Source organism: Notamacropus eugenii, chromosome 7 (genome assembly GCF_028372415.1).
Source record: "Notamacropus eugenii isolate mMacEug1 chromosome 7, mMacEug1.pri_v2, whole genome shotgun sequence".
Classification (NCBI taxonomy): domain Eukaryota; kingdom Metazoa; phylum Chordata; class Mammalia; order Diprotodontia; family Macropodidae; genus Notamacropus; species Notamacropus eugenii.
In genome coordinates this window covers 70,983,114-71,000,809 of record NC_092878.1, presented here as the reverse complement: position 1 = coordinate 71,000,809, position 17,696 = coordinate 70,983,114, and the positions used below count along the sequence as shown (strand labels likewise).

Sequence of the window (17,696 nt, the reverse complement as noted above, 5' to 3'; positions counted from 1 at the left end):
TTCTTCTTGAGCTCTCACAGTTGATTGATTCTTTTTCACTCCTTTGTGTTAGGTACTCTTCCCTCTCTGCATCTGCATTTAAGTATTCTTTTCTGATTCTCTTTCTACCCTGGCCATTCCTGGATCTCCCTTGTTTGTGTACAGTGCATGCTCTATCCCTAATGATAAAGTTCTGAGACTTCTTTTCATTCTCTTTTCATTTTTGATGACCATAAATGACCATATTAATGCAGATGTTTCTAATTCATTGCATGCCATCTCCCATCTCCATATCTTTTCGTTGACCATTCCTTATGTCTGAAGTATGAATCCCCCTTCATCTCTTCATTCAAAATTTCCCTCTTCTTTTAAGATAAAACTTAAGCACCACTTGTTGCGTAAACATCTCCCTGATTCCCTTAAATGTTAGTGAATATCCTCCCAAATTACTTTGTATTTGTCTACTTTGGATATATTTTCATTTATTAAACATTACATTTATGCTACATACATTTTCACATACTCTTGTCTTCCCCATGTAAACTCCTTCTGATTAGGAATTATTTCACTCTTTGTAAGTGTATCTCTGGTGCCTATTATTCTGCACATATTCTGCATTATTTTAATATATACTTACTGGTTGAATGATAGGCTGATAACTGATAGATTTATGCGTGAAGGATTGCTTTTTTATCTATGTTCCCTAGAAGTTGAGACTCTTTTTGCGGAATCTCATTGGTCTATCTGTGCTATGAGGGTGATCCTCTGCATCTACCCTTGCAGCATGGGGGATAGAAGCAGGTCCACAGAACCTCCTTTGAGGCTGAATAATTTGAAGCCAACCCTCTCCTTTAAACAGAGAGGAGGAGGACAAAGTAAACAGTTGATTTTCAGGTGGTTGCATCTGTGATAAGCAAAACAAAACAAATAATAACAAAATAAAACAAACAAAAAATCCATCAATTACATTATCTTTTTTTTGCCTTCACTTTAAGGAGAGAAGCCAGGCCAGCCATCTTTTCATTTCCCATCAGGCTACCTTCCTACAAACTTCTTTTTCACTCTATTCTCTTCTCAGCCCACTGGGAACCTGCCCCATGATTTCAACTTCTTTTTATGTGTTTTCTTCCCATTAGAATGTATCTGGAGAGCAGGTACTACCTTTCTTTTTGCTTGTATTTTTATTTTTAGAGTTTAGCACAGTGCCTGGCACATAGTAAGGGTTTAACAGATGCTTGTTGACTCACAGTTCTAAGAAAACAAAATTAAACGACAATGATGACAACAGCAGGCACAGCAAGGAGAGAACCAAAGCTAGAATGTTTTGTGTCATGTGTTGTTTCGATAGAACATGAATTCCTGGAGAGCATGGAGTGGGATAGGCATATTTTCTTAATATATGTTTTTAAGAAATGACAAACATCATCAAGATTATATTTATGTAGTGTTAATCCCTTCCTTTAGCATGGAGGTTCATGAGAAGGGATGAATGTTTCCTTTAATTCATGTTTTTCCCAACAAATGTGCTTGCAGGCCTTTTTCCAACATTGTAGGAAAAAACTCAGCATCATTCGTCACACCATGCAGCTCCTTTTCTTTCTCTGATACATTCGTGTAAGTGTGTTTCCACCTTGAGGAAAAGAAATAAATGTCGGCTTCCTGTTGCTATTTTTTTCCCTCTGTTCATTTTTTTTGCCCAGCACATTAATATCAAAAATGAATGTAATTAACACAACCCTGTTTCTGCCTCACACTGCAGGAATCAGAACACTACAGGCACTCTGTGTAGCACTCCACCACCTGCAGCACTTTTCTTTTCATCAAGTAATCCACCTCAATGCCAGAATCAGGATTTGATTGAAAGCTTGTGCCAATAACCAAGACCAATTACCTAGAGCTTTACTTGAGTAGGGTTTCAGAATGTTGGCTCCCCGGACTCTTTTCAAGCTTCAATTAGGAAATGAGGTTACCTATTTTATTACAGGAGGGATAAAAATCATGTGCTAGATCAGTAAATCTCACAACCCGTGTTTCTAAAACAGTCTGTAGGGAGGATAACACCAGAAGACTCATGAAGAACCTTTACTATATATGCACAGCTGGTCGAAGTATTCATATATATATATATATATATATATATATATATATATATGTGTGTGTGTGTGTGTGTGTATGTATGTATATATATGTATGTATGTATGTATGTATGTATATTTAAAAGCAATTGTGGAAGAATACCTTTTCATTAAAAATAAATCAAATTCATGATTATTATTATTATCATTATTATTCTATTATGTCACATTTGTCAAAGTAAATGTGAAGTGAAGGTGTCTCTAAGTTTAGGCACATTTTATGACTCAGGAAGGTGCTCATGGGGATGAGACAATATTGTAATCTTCCTCCTTCCCCTAATGTAAGTGAGGTTAGCAATAGAAATAATCATTTCATCTGGTAGTATGCAAAGCCAAAGAGATGAGCTGTCAAGATGTATGACAATGGCCTGGGGTCTGTGATCTTGCATATGCTTTACTTGCGTCACTCTTTTGATCCCTACTCAGAAGGGTAGGTCTGATATAAGGAGGGTTCTAGAGTAAGTCCTGAAGGCTTGGGGGTGGTTTTCTAATGTTAGAGCTCACAAAATCCTGCTAATTTATTTCCCCCAGTGATTAACAATTGATATCAACTAGCTAACCAGACTTAATTTAATTAGGGGTATTTACTAAGGAATAGAATACAAAATATTCTTATCATCTTATTCAAGTTAATATGAAACATTCCTTTTAAAATGTTTATGACAGAATCTTCCATAAATATATTCAAAGTTCAGAAAAAAGTGGGCTTACATTTATGAAACATATATAGCACAACTTCTGAAACTTTTTTTTTCTGCTGAAATCCAGAAGGTGTTCTTTCTTAAATATAGTATAGTTTTTGTTGTTGTTGGGGCCTTTCTACAGCTTTTGATGCTTTGTTTCTTTAGTGTGCCTAGTTTGTCTTGAGTTGTAATGAAGATATGTTTGCCAGTCATACCTAGTGTAGGTATATTTCTAGGACACCAAGGCAAAAAGTTCAAATACTCCAGACTTTTGAAATTCAAATGGTTCCTTTCTGGCAGGGGCTAGGGAGAGGACTCCATTGCCCATTTCTTCCCTACCAAATAATTTCCTCTCGGAGTCTGCTAAACTGCTCTCTCCTCTCTTACTATGGAAATCTTCTATGTTCACGAAATGGTCTTATACAAAAATGGCTTTACACAAAACCCATAGGACATGAACTTGTTTCTTGATCTAATCCCAGTACATTTGCTGTGTGGCATGGTTTTGCTTTATTTAAAGGCTTTAACTTCTTAAAATCTGATCTAGAACTCCTCCTACCCGCAGTTAAAATGTGTTTGATTCATTAAATCAAGACATGTCTAGACCTTGTTCATACCAAATTCAAGTCTGATCAATTGACAGTGGCAAAGATCTGAATGCATGCCTCTTTACTCCAAATCCAGTACTATTTTAACTGATTTGGAAGTTAACTTGTTGGACAATAAAACATAATGCAAAATTAATAAATCCTATCAAGGCTAGTCATTGTGTCATAAATGTGAAAGGGTTCTCAGAGGCTATGTCAAATAAGGGAAAGCTATGGAAGGTTCTACCAAGCAGGTTAAGATTTTAAGTGACAGTCCTGGTGACAGACTGCTTGTTTTATGAGCACTACTCCTGGATGAGTATGGAGAGGCTCATTACCAAAAGAGTGGGCTCTAGGGAATGAATTCTTTGGCCATAATAATCCATTAAAAAAGTTTTTTTTTAATGACATTTTAATGACTAGTAAAAAATGAATCTGGTCTGTAAATTGCGTAAGTTAAATTGCATAAGCTAATTTAAATCAGCATGCCAACATGGCTCTACAAAGAAGAGCTGTGAATTCTCTGCCTTATTTTGGAGCCATTTTTGCCTAAGGAGATGGACAAAAGTCCAACTTGGCAATTAAAAGAAAAACCACAGCCCTCTACCTTGCCAAAAGTTGGGAAAAATTCCCAGTGTCCTGAAGAAGTTGAATAGTAATTGTTCTGGATACCTTCCAGCTCTTGGTTTGACTCCCTACCTTTATCATTTCAAAAGAAGGAAAAGATTCCTAGAAAAAAAAGATGTTTTTTTTTTTCTTTATCCCAGGGGCCAAGAAGGGTGAGAGAAAATACTTCTGTCTTGTTTTTCAAATGAAATGACAGGACAAGAATGAATCTTTGTGGTATGATACATTGGCATTGTGATAATACCTTTGTAGTTCTGTGTCAATAAGCAATGGAATATTCTGAGATACTTGTTCCTCTCTGCTAACCTGCTCTAAGAAAAAATTGCCTTCAGTTTGGATCAGGTTCAATACAGATGATTTGGAACCTTTCAGCTCCAAGAAACTGGATTGAATCTATTCTAGATAGTGGTTGGCGGTTGTTTAAAAGTGGTTACTGTCTGATTGACAGTTTGTAACTCTTAACTTTCATTTAGGGAAACCAATGTTTAGTGGAAAGAACACCGAATTAGAATATCTTCCCTGCCACCAGTTAAGACCTCCAAGTCAATTAACTGTTTTATCCCAGTTCTCTCATATGTGAGGTTGTAATAAATCATGTAATTAGGTAAAACTTTTTTATTGGGTTAGTGGTGAGCAATGAATTGCAAAATATCTTTTAAAATAATATTTTTTTAAAAAAATCTATGGGGATCAAGGCAAGTGACACACATTAACTACTTTAGAGAACAAGTCATATCTAGGAATCTCTGTGATATGGGTAAATATAATGAGATACGTACAGAATGGAAGTCATCAAAGAAATCCTTGGACATCTCACAGAAACATAGATTTTGTGAGTTGGGAAGTACCTCAGGGACCATTTTCTCCAACTCCTTACACTTTGGGATAGATCTAACTATAAGGAAACTTTTATTTTCCCTAGCAGCAAGCTTAAACTGACCTCTGTTCAACTTTGTTCTCCTGATTCTTCCTCTTGGAGTCAGGCAGATCAAATCTAATCACTCCCACACATGACAGTCCTTTATTATTTGAACACTGCTACTGTTTCCCATGATTTTTCTTTTCTTCAGGCTAACCTTGCCCAACTCCTTCAATCAGGCCTTGAGTTATGATCTCAATGCCTTTCACCTTGCTGGACTCTCTAGTTCAAACTATCTTGCCCAGAACTGAGCACAATACTCTAGATGAGGTCTAGCAAAAAATCTCACAAGTATAGTGGGATGATTAATTCCCTGTTTCTGGAAGCTATGTTCCTTTTAATGCAACTCAAGATGGCATTGGATTTTGGGGGCCACCTAAAGACACTGTTGACTCACATGGATCTTACAATTCTCTAAAACTTCTTGATCCTTTTCAGAAGAAATTCTGGCTGTCTCTTCCCCTCCACATTATATTTGTGAAAGTTTATCTTCTTTTCCCTAAGAACAAATTTTAGATTTGTCTTTATTGACTTTCATTTTCATTAGATTTAATCTGGTACTCTAGCTTCTTGAGATCCCTTTGGATTTTTATTCTGACATTAAATATGTTAGTTACTACTCTGAACTTTGTATTCTATGTGAGAGGCATATTTTGGTGAGGAAGAAGAGAAGATCACTCCAAATAGTTATCTGGAAGTGTCTCATTTTAATTATCGTTATTATCGAGGTGCTAAGCTCTATTTTTTCCACACTGTTTAGAGGTTGGAGATGGTATTAGTACCATTTATTTTCATCTCTTTAAATATGGTACGCTGGGGCAAAATCCCATTTTTTTCCTACCCTACTTGTGGCTCAGTTGAATAGTATTGAGTACTATGCAAACTTAAAAGAACACTGTTATTGATTAGCAGTATTTTCTGAAGAGTGAATTCATTTTCATTTTTCACTGTCCTTGGGTAGAAATAGACAATTAAGGCCATTCCCTCTCTATGCCCTTCCCGCTGGCCTTAGTCAAGTATACACATAATTTAGTAGTAATACAGAGTTCTCAGAGTATCTTCTTTTCATTTTCAGTACTGCATATGATGTTACACTGGGGAAAAGTTTTTTTTTTGTTTTTTTTTTTTGCTTTTTTTTTTTCCCAAATGCATCCAAGCAATTGAGTATCATGATCTCTTGATGTCTGGTCAGCTGTTATTTCCTGGCAACCACTTGAAAAGAGAGAGAAAGAGGACTGGAAATCAAGTGGTTAAAAAAATGATTGTCAAGTTATAACATGTTTTTAATAATGGAGAAATGGATTAATATGGAAGTAAGACTTGGGTGGGAGTATTTCTCATCAAATGGGAACATTTTTTCATGACTTTTCTTATTTGTCACAGAACTGTTGATCCATACAATTCAACACAAAGAGATTAATTTAATTCTTTTTCATATGTATAAAAAAGCATAATTAGACAAATTAATTTAACATAATCATTTTAAAGTCTGGATACTACCTTGACTCTATCTCCATCAAGTAATACTTGACTCTTTCCAATTTAGTACCAGAAATCTTCAGTGAAATAAATCTATTATTTCTTCTAAAGAATAATCCATTCTCACAGGATAACTACATTTAAATAAAATATCAATGAAGGAAATATATCATGAAATAGGATGGAAATGTTCCAAAAGATGCAATTTATTTTCTTCTCTAAGTTTTTAATGAATGCATTTGGAATTTGAAGTGATGGATTATGGCTGCTGTGCCCTGATTATTCCATGGGTATGTTAGGAAACAAGTCACTATACAGTAACCAAATAATTGATTAATCAATTAATCATTGCTGGCAAATTAAATTCATGAGTTCCAAACAACGTGGACAAAATTGAGACTTTATATAAATGAAGCTGAGGCTGAATTGATTAAAGGGCAACCAGATGTTCCAGTGATGAATAAACAGTATTGTCAGATGCTGTACAGAATAGTAGTGAAGACAGACAGGTAAGCACTACTTGAATCTTGTTGGCTGACGGACATTCTAGCTGAATTATCAGCTAGTTAATGTGTTATATAACTTGTATTATGAAGAGAACATGGATGATAGGATATATTATTGCTTTGTGATAATCAATTACTTTCAAAGAACTACTTTATAGACACTTAAAGATGAAGCACTGAATTTCAGCTCTCTTTTAAACTAATGAGACACTGATACTTTCACGTTTCATATGAGATGCTAAGCCAAGGTCTCTTTTGTCTGCTCTTGTGTGGGAGTAAAAAGGTCCAAGTTTCACAATTTTGTGGCAAGCTTGTGATGAAAGAAATGCCAATCTGACATTTTGATGCTAATAATTTCATTTTCTTTGAAAGATACAATCACTATGTGGGAAGTGTTTTCACAAAAGTCAGGGGTAGGTCTGGACAGATTGCAGTTGCAATTTCATTGGTGTGAGAAATTCCAAGATGAGTAAACTACTCCTACCCATGGAGATTGACCACTTTGCTGCCAATTATCGCCTTAGAAAATTGTTTAGGACATTGAGAAGTTAAGTGAATTTTCCCATGTCAGATAGGAAGACTATGTTAGAAATAAAAGAACCAATTTATTAAGTGTCTCCTATGCACTAGACACTAAGTTGTTTTGTTTCGTTTTTTAACAAACATTGTCTTATTTAATCCTCACAAGTCTGAGAAGTAGGTGCTCTTATTATCCTCATTTTATAGTTGAGGCAACTACAGCAAACAGAGGTGACTTGAGTAGGGTAACAGCTAGTAAGAATCTAAAGCTGTATTTAAATTCAGCTAGTCTGCTCTAGTCACTATACAACCAGCCACGATTAAACAAAACAGTTAAATCATGAAAAGGACAGAAAAAAAGGGAGTGGGATAAACTTTTGTATAAAGAAAGAGATTTATACTGTCAAAGAATGTAAATATTTTCATATCTAACATAAACAAAAATATAAGTTTAATATACTTTGCTAATAAATTTGCATAATGAAGTTTCAGATGGAATTTTGATCATTTGGAAAAGATGAATTATGATTTCAATATCAAGGATTACATTTCTTTGTGAATGACATAGACTTGTTTGTATGTGAACAGTTAAAAGCTAGAGAAATATGAATAAAAAGATATAGCTTCAAGTTCATTAAAGAATAATCACTATTTTGAAGACTTACAAGCTGCAAGGTGTACTAATTTATATTTATATGTTTTAAACATAGAGGATAAAACAAAGAAAAATACAGTTATCCTTTCCACATCACAGGGGTTTTAAATACAGTACCCCTCATGATCTGGAAAATCCACATAAAATTTTTTGGCCTTCCCTTCATATCAGAATAGAAGTCTGTTTTATTTCTCTTTCTTTTATAAGGTATTTACAGTACCTTATTGTAAAATTTGAGCATATTTATGGTATTAAAAGATAAAATGTTGATATTATACAACAATATACATATATTTTATGCATTACTGAGTTTCTAAACTTTTTCTTTGTGTGTCATCTGCAGCTTCGGCTAAACTCTCCCAAAAATTCTCTTTTAATTTCTTATGCTAATACGTGATATATTAAAACAGGGATGGGGAAAGTCTCAGTGTAGAAAGTTGTGATGCAGAAGGGACAACTGTATACATATTTGGAAATAGGCATAGGTGAAACAGTGTATAGAGTGTCAGGCCAGGAGGTAGGATCATTCATCTTCCTGAGTTTGAATTTGACCTCAAACACTTACTAGCTGTGTGACCCTGTACAAGCCACTTAAGCCTATTGCCTCAGTTTCCTCATCTGGCAAACCACTCCAGTGTCTTTTCCAAGAAAACCTAAATAGGGTCACAAAGTGTCAGACATGATTGAAAAGTAACTGAACCACAGAACATAAAATTTAAAAGCCTATCAATTTAATAGGAATGATTTGAGGAGTTATAAAATTTTAAGTAAAAGGTACATCTACAAGAGTTAGGTGACTCATTTTTAACCTGTTGAAATTTGATGGATGACAGAGTGTATCATACAGGCATTATTCACAGCACTGATGGTAACTATGAATATGCCAGTGTAATTCTGAATCACATAGTATAACAGACTCTTCCTACTGAAGGAAGAAGAAAAACATTTATTCAGACACCAGAAAGCCAAACCCCAACATCAGAAAGCCAAATCCATCATAGTAACCAAAAAGTCAACACACAATAGTGTATATGCAGGGGACAAGGGCATTTCCAAACATTCTCCCTCCCTGCCCCAACAAACAAACACTCAGAACTTAGTTATCTGCTTGCCTGGGTCCTTCCCAGCTCTGACTAGCCTGACCAATTTCCTCTCATCTCTGCTCCATCCTTCTTTTTCCACCTGTCCAGCTAGCTCCTCCCACCACATGTGACTTAGGCTTCCATGTGATTTAACCAGGTCACATGGGCTTATTAACGAATGGGAAAGATCTTACCATTTAAATTGCCATTACACAGTTAATGAAGAAAATGACATAAGAATCTGAGGAGAAGAATTGCTGACACAGCAAAGGGAGATGAAAAGATTTTCTATCAAGGCTGTGGCAGATACAGTTGACTGATAGAATTCATCTCAGTGTTTTTTGATTTGTTGGACAGAGAGTTGACTCCACTGAGCAAAAGTGCCAGTGTCCGCTCTTGCTCTTCAGCACCACCTAGACCTGGAGAGAGGAGAAGCTTTTCTTAAAGAGCTTGTATTTCACTGCTACCACCTTTGGACTGAAAGGGAAATGGAAAGGGGGTTTTGAGCTATTTTTGCTTCCTGATAGGATGACTTAAAGAAAGTGTCCATTCAAGATGTGTTACTGTGAGCTTGACTGTGATTGGACAACTGAGCATTTGGGTGAGTGAATAACTGATTTAGCTGGCATATACAGACCAGAGACAGCTAAGTTGGTGAGCTTTGCCTTCCCTTAGCTTAAAAACAACTGCTCTGTTCCCATTAGGTGCTAACATGCTCTGTACACCACTTTAAGGGTAATAATTGAAAGAACTTTTAAATGCTTTATTTGAGTGTAAAATAGATGATTTCCCTAGCGGAAGGGTAATGAAGATCAACAGTTGAGCAGTGAACAGAGAGGCAGTTTTGTATGATGTAGATGTCACCTGGATGGATCAATAACATATTCACTTCAAAGTGGTTAGTTATGCTAAGCACGTTCATCTTCCTCCCTCATGCAGTTCCCTGCCAGTTCCTGTACACATGCTCCCACTCTTCACCATCAATGCTGAATGCATGATAAGATCTAGGTTCACATATCTATCATGATGTATTTTATTATTTATACATTTCTTTTAATAAATTTTATTTTTAAATTAAGATAAATATTTTCCTTTTCCTTCTATTCTCCACATCACTGGGGGGAAAAGGGAAAAATAAAATTCTTTGTAACAAATATTCATAGTCATGCAAAACATTCCTCTGTGGGTCTGTGTGACTGTATGCACATGGGTGTGTGATTTTCCATCTTGAATTCATCCTTTCTATCAGAGGTATATAGAATATTTCATCAACAATCCTCTGGAATCCTAGGTGGCTATTGCTTTGGTCAGAGTTTTTATGACTTTTGTTTGTTTTTATAGTGTTATCATCCTTGTATAAAAATATTTTCCTAGTTCTGCTCATTTTATTCTTCATAAGTTTAGAAAAGTCTTCAAAATCATTCTCTCATTTAATTTTGATGTTGTAGTATAAATTGTCCTGCTGGTACTATTAACTTTACTCTGCATCAGTTCATCTAAATATTTGCATGCCTCTTTGAAATCAGTTATTTCCTTCTTCTTACAGCCCAATATTATTGTTTACATTAATTTATCACAATTTGTTTGTTATTCCCTAATTGATTAACATTTTCTTCATTTCCAATTTTTACTACTACAAAAAAAGAGCTACCATAAATATGTTTGTACCTATAGGGCCTTTTACTTTTTCTTTGATTATTTTGGGCTTATGCCTAGCTGGGTTAAAAGGCATGAATACATTTTTGTGTGCAATTCCAATTTGCTTTCCAAGATGGTTAAACCCATTCATAGCTCTATCAACAGTGCATCAATAAATCTGTTTTCTAATAGCTCCTCCAAAGTTTGTCATTTTCTTTCTCTCTTTTTGGGGACCAAATTTGACAATCTGATATATGTAAAGTGAAACCTAAGAACTGTTTAATCTTGTTTTGTTGTAATTACTTGTTATTTTGAGTGGTTTTTTTTCCTCCTCCAGTCCTCTCTATCCTTCTTTTGGTCATGAACTTTTGTTTTTTAATCCATAAGTGTGATGGGGAATTATTTCTTTGTTCCTTGTCATTGATAGGACTTATATAACATTATTACATTTCCTATATTTTGTTTTCCAGTGGAATTTTACTATTAGCCTTCCCCTGAACACATCTCATACTCTCCATTTCTATATCTCCTGTTCCAGTAAAACATTTTCTCTCTCTGTTGAAATTTTGCTCATACTTAAATATTTAGACAAAGGATCATCTCTCCATAAATCTTTTCCTGATTCCCCAAAATATGTAACAGGATCATAATTTTATAGTCACCAACTTCCATAAAAGTCATGTAATCAAACCTTTTCTTGTTGTTTTACAGGTGAAGGAAATGAAACAAAGTGACTTTCCCTAGGTCATATAGATACTAAGTAGAAAAGCTAGAATTTGAACACAAGTCCTTTGATTCCAAATCCAGCTTATATATCCCACTGCCTTCATGGAATATAGCTGTCAGGAATCAAATGAACTCACCTTCTTCTTATCTCCTATAACTCCAACTGACTTTTTTTTCCCAGTCTTATCTTATACCAAATTCCTTATTTATCCAAGGCCCTAAGCCAGTAATTCTCAAACAGTATGCTTCGAGTTTTTGATAGATATGAAGCAAAATCCTCATCCAAAACTCCTTACCCTTTGATATATATATATATATGTATATATATATACATATATATATATATTTCTTATCTAATATATTATTTTAAATCTTAAATGATATAGTATTGTGCTATATGTCTTCATGATCTATCAGGTTGCAAGAATCTAAGAGCCCTGGAAAAATAAACACATATGTATGCATATAAGCATATACGCTTATATGTATGCATACATGTATGGGGTGTTCAGGGAAATTTAGCACCTCTGGTTGAGGGCCTGCTGAGTCCTTTTCAGGGCTGTTCATCCACCTTTGGTGTCTACCTTCACCCATATTCAAGAAGTTGTAGTATGTGCAGTAGCCATACCCCAGTAAAACCATCTTGACAGACAGGCTAACCCAGGTTTAAGATAACCAACAGACCTCAAACCCATCAGAGACTTAGCGGGATGTCTACCCCAAGCATTTGAAGACTTCCCCTAGCACAATGGGCTGATGAGAACAATCTGTTTCAGTGATATTCCATGAAGGAAGCTGAAGTGGATGTTATGGAGTACTTAGAGCTCGATACCAAAATCATCCACAGCATTCCAAGCCTCTACCAGTCAGCTTGACTTATATCTAGTCCCTGAACTTGGATAAATCTGGAAGAGAGAGTAAGGCTGATGATTTCATGCAACTCTGCCTCACTTAAATCCAATTCACACACAGGTCATTACTAGGGATATCACTGCCCCTCTCTGAAAACAAAGGATGTACAGCAACATAATACATGTACATATATGTATATGTAACAATGATCACAAAACATAAACTCTTATAAAGTCACATTTGAAATATGTGCATGTATTTGATATATATATTTCCTTTTATTTCGGATAATATAATGATGGTGTGGAAGCTGCCTTGGTTTATCAAAATAATGTTGTCCTGGCACAAGTACAGCAAGATGCTCGCAGTCTGAAAAGCCTGAGCATGAGCCTGAGAAACAGCAATCCTGTCTCTTATAGAAGGGCCAGTCAAGCAAAATTTTGAGACGCTAATCACCAGGTGATATTTGATTTGACAATAATCATACAAAACATAGAAAGGCAGCTATTTGTGTCAGTGGAGGGTCCACCCAAAAAAATGAAACCACAAAATTAAAGCTGAAGTTCCTACCTGAAGTATGTAAAATTAAAAAAAAAGATGCCTATATTTCAATTCTTTTTCTAATCCTGTGCATTTTATTTTATGTATTTAACAAACATTGTCTGAGAACTGGTCCATAGCCTTCATCAGACTCCTAAAGGGGTCCAAGATTAAAAAAAAGAACAAGAACAACTGCACTAAAGTATTAAAGTTTCCTTGTATCATAGTGAATGATGTTGAAGTCAGAGAATTTATAATCTAATTACAGTTCTACTACTTACTGTCTATGTGACCACAGAAAATTTCTTAGCCTCTCTGGACCTCAGTTTCATCACTGATAAAAATCCAGCTTGTATCAGATGATCTCTAACATGCTTCCTAGCCCTAAATTCTATGATCCTAGCTTGTCTTGGAAATTAAAACATGATATATGCTGTGTTATGTGGGGAAATACAATTTTTTAGTTCACAAATTGGCAGACTGAGGCCTTACATGGCGCATATTTTTTATCCTTCCTACTATCCATTTTGGAGAATTGCACCAGCTCATCCAAAAAAAAAAAATCATATGCTCCCAAGCCAAAAAAGATTTACTACTGGTGTTGATAGAACTTTAATCCCCTTCCAGGGGATGATGAATGAACTGAAGAAATTATGTCATTCTATACAATATCAAACAGGTAAAAAAATGTATCAGGATCACAAATCTTATTTTGTAGCTTAGCAGAGTGGCCATGGGTGGATAAAAATATGAAATACCCTTCTAGTGGAAAGTGGTGGAAGTCAGCCATATGAGAATGCAATCATACAAATGTCTTGGCTATTATTAGAAATTCTGAGTTCTGAGTTCTAGGTTTTGCTGCTATATAAAGATAGATATTTGGAGATGGCAGTTGAATATAAGACAAAATCATATAAATTGGTCTTTAGTAAAAGTAGCTGATTTTTTTTAGAGAAATCCTGATTGCATAAGTGTCTTGGAAATGCAGTTCAAAGGAGACAGAGTTGTTTTCTTTTGCCATCCTGGAAGGTAGTACTCAAGAAAAACTTGAACATTTTGAACTGAATCTATTGTGTGTAAAAGAAAGCGGCAATTGGTGTGAAGGAGACATTTTGTGAAGGACTCTGGCTATATTTCACCTGAATTTCTTGATTCTCTCTGGAATCCTCCTTCTCCTTGTTATCATATTGACTCCCTGGGAAATATCCATTCTGTATTCCCTTTAACCCTGTTTTTATTTCCTTCCAGGGACCATCATTTCAGAGAGCATTTAAGGCATGTTTGACCTCCATCTAGCTTCAACTCTCTCTAGACGTTATTTTTTTCTCACCTGCTACCTTGCCTCTACGTAGGTATTCTTCTTCCCCTCCCATGTGTATCCCTTTTAGTTGTCTTTTCCTCCATTAGTAAGGTCCTTGACTAGAGGAACTATCTTGTTTGCATTTGTTTATATTTACTGATACAAATTTTTTCTCTGTGTCTGTCTCTCTCTATCTGTGTGTGTGTGTATGTGTGTGTCTATCTATGTGTCTGTCTCTGCTATCTAAGTATCTAAGGATATGAATAGAAAGTTCTCAAAAGAAAAAAAGTAAGCTATTAAAATATTATGAAAAAACAGTTCAAAGTCATTACTAATAAGAGAAATAGAAATGAAAATACCTCATACCCGTCAGATTGGAAAAGATGAAAAAGAGGGAAAATGATAATTATTGGAGGTGATATATGATGTCAAGAAAGGAATTTCAGGGAAAAAAGTAACAGCTGGGTGGCTGGTTCATTCATCTGTGGGGGCAGATGGCACAGCTCTGATCAGATTACGGGGAATGTTCAATTGATTCTGAATTTGGCCTTGACTGATAATCCAGACAATTGATGAAGCTATTACCCCCCTTTCTCTTCCCTTTCTGTCTGAAAAGATGGATTTGTGTCACAAGGTCTTTTGGTTTTTAAAGTTTAATGTTTTATATCAACTCAACATAGATAAAATCTGATGCATTGTTTTTGTTTCATTGAATGTATGTGTGTATATCCACATACACATATAGATATGTATATATGTAGATATGTATGCACACACAGTCAGTATTCATGTATTTATGTGTCTTTTTTCCAGTTAAATTTGTAAAGTCCTTAAGGCTTTGTATAAATAATATGATCTTCTTTCTATGACCTACTCTACATTGCCTAGCAGAGTACTGCGTTATTTTGTTCAATAAATATTTTTGATAGTTCCCAAAATTTAAAAGTTCTGATTTTTCAAAATAGATCAAGTTACATAACTGGGTATATACCCTAAAATGGTAACAGGGTTGGTTGATAGAGAAATTTAATATATTGAAAAAACTAGTAAAACTATTGAAAAAAATTCCTGAGCTATAGAGTCTGCCCACTCACTACTGTTTAATAATTCTGACTGCAACCTTCACTTCAACCTATGATTCCTATTCTCTCTACTGAGTCACTAACAGAGACCTATTAATAACCATCTCTGAATTTGTGACATGTAGATCTGCTGGGCTAAACAGCATGACAAAAATTTATAGGAACTCCTTTGCAGCCTTAGTTTCCCTAGGTATGAAATGAGATATTTGCAATGGACTGAAATTTGGAAATAGTGTTTTCCTTCCCTCAAATAAATCTAGAAATGATATAACTTTGTAAATGAATGGAAAGAGGCTTATAGTGGGCATTATCCAATGACTTTAGTTCACATCTCTTTATTTGCCTGGAAGAAAGGGAATAGTAAATAGATTTTTTATTAAGTCTGGCGTATAGGAAATTTTATGAGTGAAAGTCTCTACTTTTATAGGAGCCATATTTAGTGGCTCATGCACAACTTGTCTACTCCCATTCAATATTATGATCCCATTTTACAGTTGAGGAAACATGAGGAGATGCAGGGAGGTTATTGGAACTTGTTCAAGGCCACACAATGCTTAAATGCCAAAGTCAGGAAGAGCATTCCCAAATTTCTGGGTACTTGGTCCATATACTGACCTGCAAGATCCAGCTCTACTGGCATCATTTACTATGAGTGAGTAAGTAACTTATGCTGGTTATAAAAATATTTTTGTGAATAAAATCTACCAGTCTAACTCTGTCCTATTCTCTCTCTCCCTCTCTGTTTTTTTGCCTCCCACCACTTCTCAAACAGTTACATAATTGGAAAAAATAATTTTCAAAGGAATAAGTATACATTCTAAAAAAAATAAAAAAAGTATGAGTGTTGTTACCATAGTCCCCTTGTTGGGTTCATAGATTGTCAATGTATCATTTAATTATCCCCAGGGATAGCATTTGGAATAGAAAATGCCTTTCAAATAGAGATGTAAATGAAACCGAGTTCTTTGATAGGACTCTTGACTGAAAAGATTTTTTGACAGAAAGCTCCTGTTAGAATCCAATTATGCTAAACTGTGAAATGTTAAAAGCACTTCATCACAATGTACACTTTCCCCCCCTAACTCAAATGCAACCTGGTACTTGGTTCACCTGGGGCCCTCTTTTAATGGGAGCCCAGAGGAACTGCAATATGGAACTGGTGAAACTCCGAAGTATTCTTCTCAGGTCTTTTAAAACCAAGTTCCAGCCTCTTTAATAAGCATTCTGACAAGGTACAGTATAGGCTCCCTGGGTAATCAGTCAAGTTCACATCCAAGCCATAAAGGAAAAAGCAGAGCTATTACAGTGAGCTCTCAGTATGAACAGCACCATTGTTCCCATAATAATACCAAAGAGGCCTCTAATGGCATAGGGTTTAGGGATAGGGGGTGATGGAGTGAGAAGAAAAATGGTGTCTCCCTTAGTTGTTCTTAGTCTCACATTGCTTCTCTGCAGTTGAAAAGATTTTGTGTTTATTTAAAAGAAAAACAAACATGCTAGCCTAAAATGGAACAGTTCTATGTAGCAGTGACAAATGCATCATCCATTGGGAGGTTTGGAACTCACCTAGTTCACCTTTGGGCCCAGAACCAAGGAAGCAATCAGAAACATAAACAGCTGGATTCATTTTTTCTTTTTTTACCTGACAGAGACAATTAGAAATGAAGCGTGTTTTTTAAAAACAAAAATTTCAGTTATGACTGGCAGACACTCATTTTCAGCTACCTGCTTCAGGAAAATGTGAATTTTAAATTGAATTTCTCCCTCAGTCTACTAACAAAATCGAGTTTTCACTGGTTTCTTCTTATGAAGGCAAAAGTTGTCCACTGATAAAAGCAAGTTAGATGAATTTAGCTATATATTTAAATATGTGAATAAATATCTTGTAATATGTTCAGGATAATATATTAATTTTTACATATCATCATGTTTCACATTTTTATGTGTACAAAGGTATCTTTGTATATTTTCAGGTTTTTTCAAAACCTGCAAAATGAGACAATTGGACTAAGTGACCTTTAAGATACCCTCCTGTTCCTAATCCACAGTCCTGTGAAATACTGAGTCCTATGGCTGTGGTTAGAGGACAGACATTGCTGATTTTAGGAGGAGCAAGTAATCATGTGACAGTCATATGAGACCTCTAAATGAGGAGAGGAGGGACGATAGGGAGAAGGTACAGGCAAGGAGCTTACCTGGCCCACCATTTATTAAATAGATAGATATAGATATATGTATACATATATGTATATTACCCATAATCAAATCAATACCACCATTACTCCTCAAAAGTTTGTCAGTCAATCTATTATTATCCTATAGCTACCTGCAACTTTCCAAATAAAAATGGCCCTCTTTGGACACTGTTTCCTTACATATGTTGATCC

General features: G+C 35.3%; 1 long non-coding RNA gene across 1 annotated transcript in view; it reads right to left on the bottom strand.

Annotated features, from left to right (window-relative positions):
* Window positions 1-1,456: 1,456 nt before the first annotated feature.
* Window positions 1,457-17,696, bottom strand: part of LOC140514189 (uncharacterized) — a 49,271-nt gene continuing 33,031 nt past the window's right edge. Inside the window, exons 3-4 of the long non-coding RNA XR_011970461.1 lie at window positions 16,876-16,951; window positions 1,457-1,609 (exon numbers count right to left, since the gene is read on the bottom strand). This is a non-coding gene — a long non-coding RNA (uncharacterized lncRNA). The remainder of the gene's footprint in view (window positions 1,610-16,875; window positions 16,952-17,696) is intronic.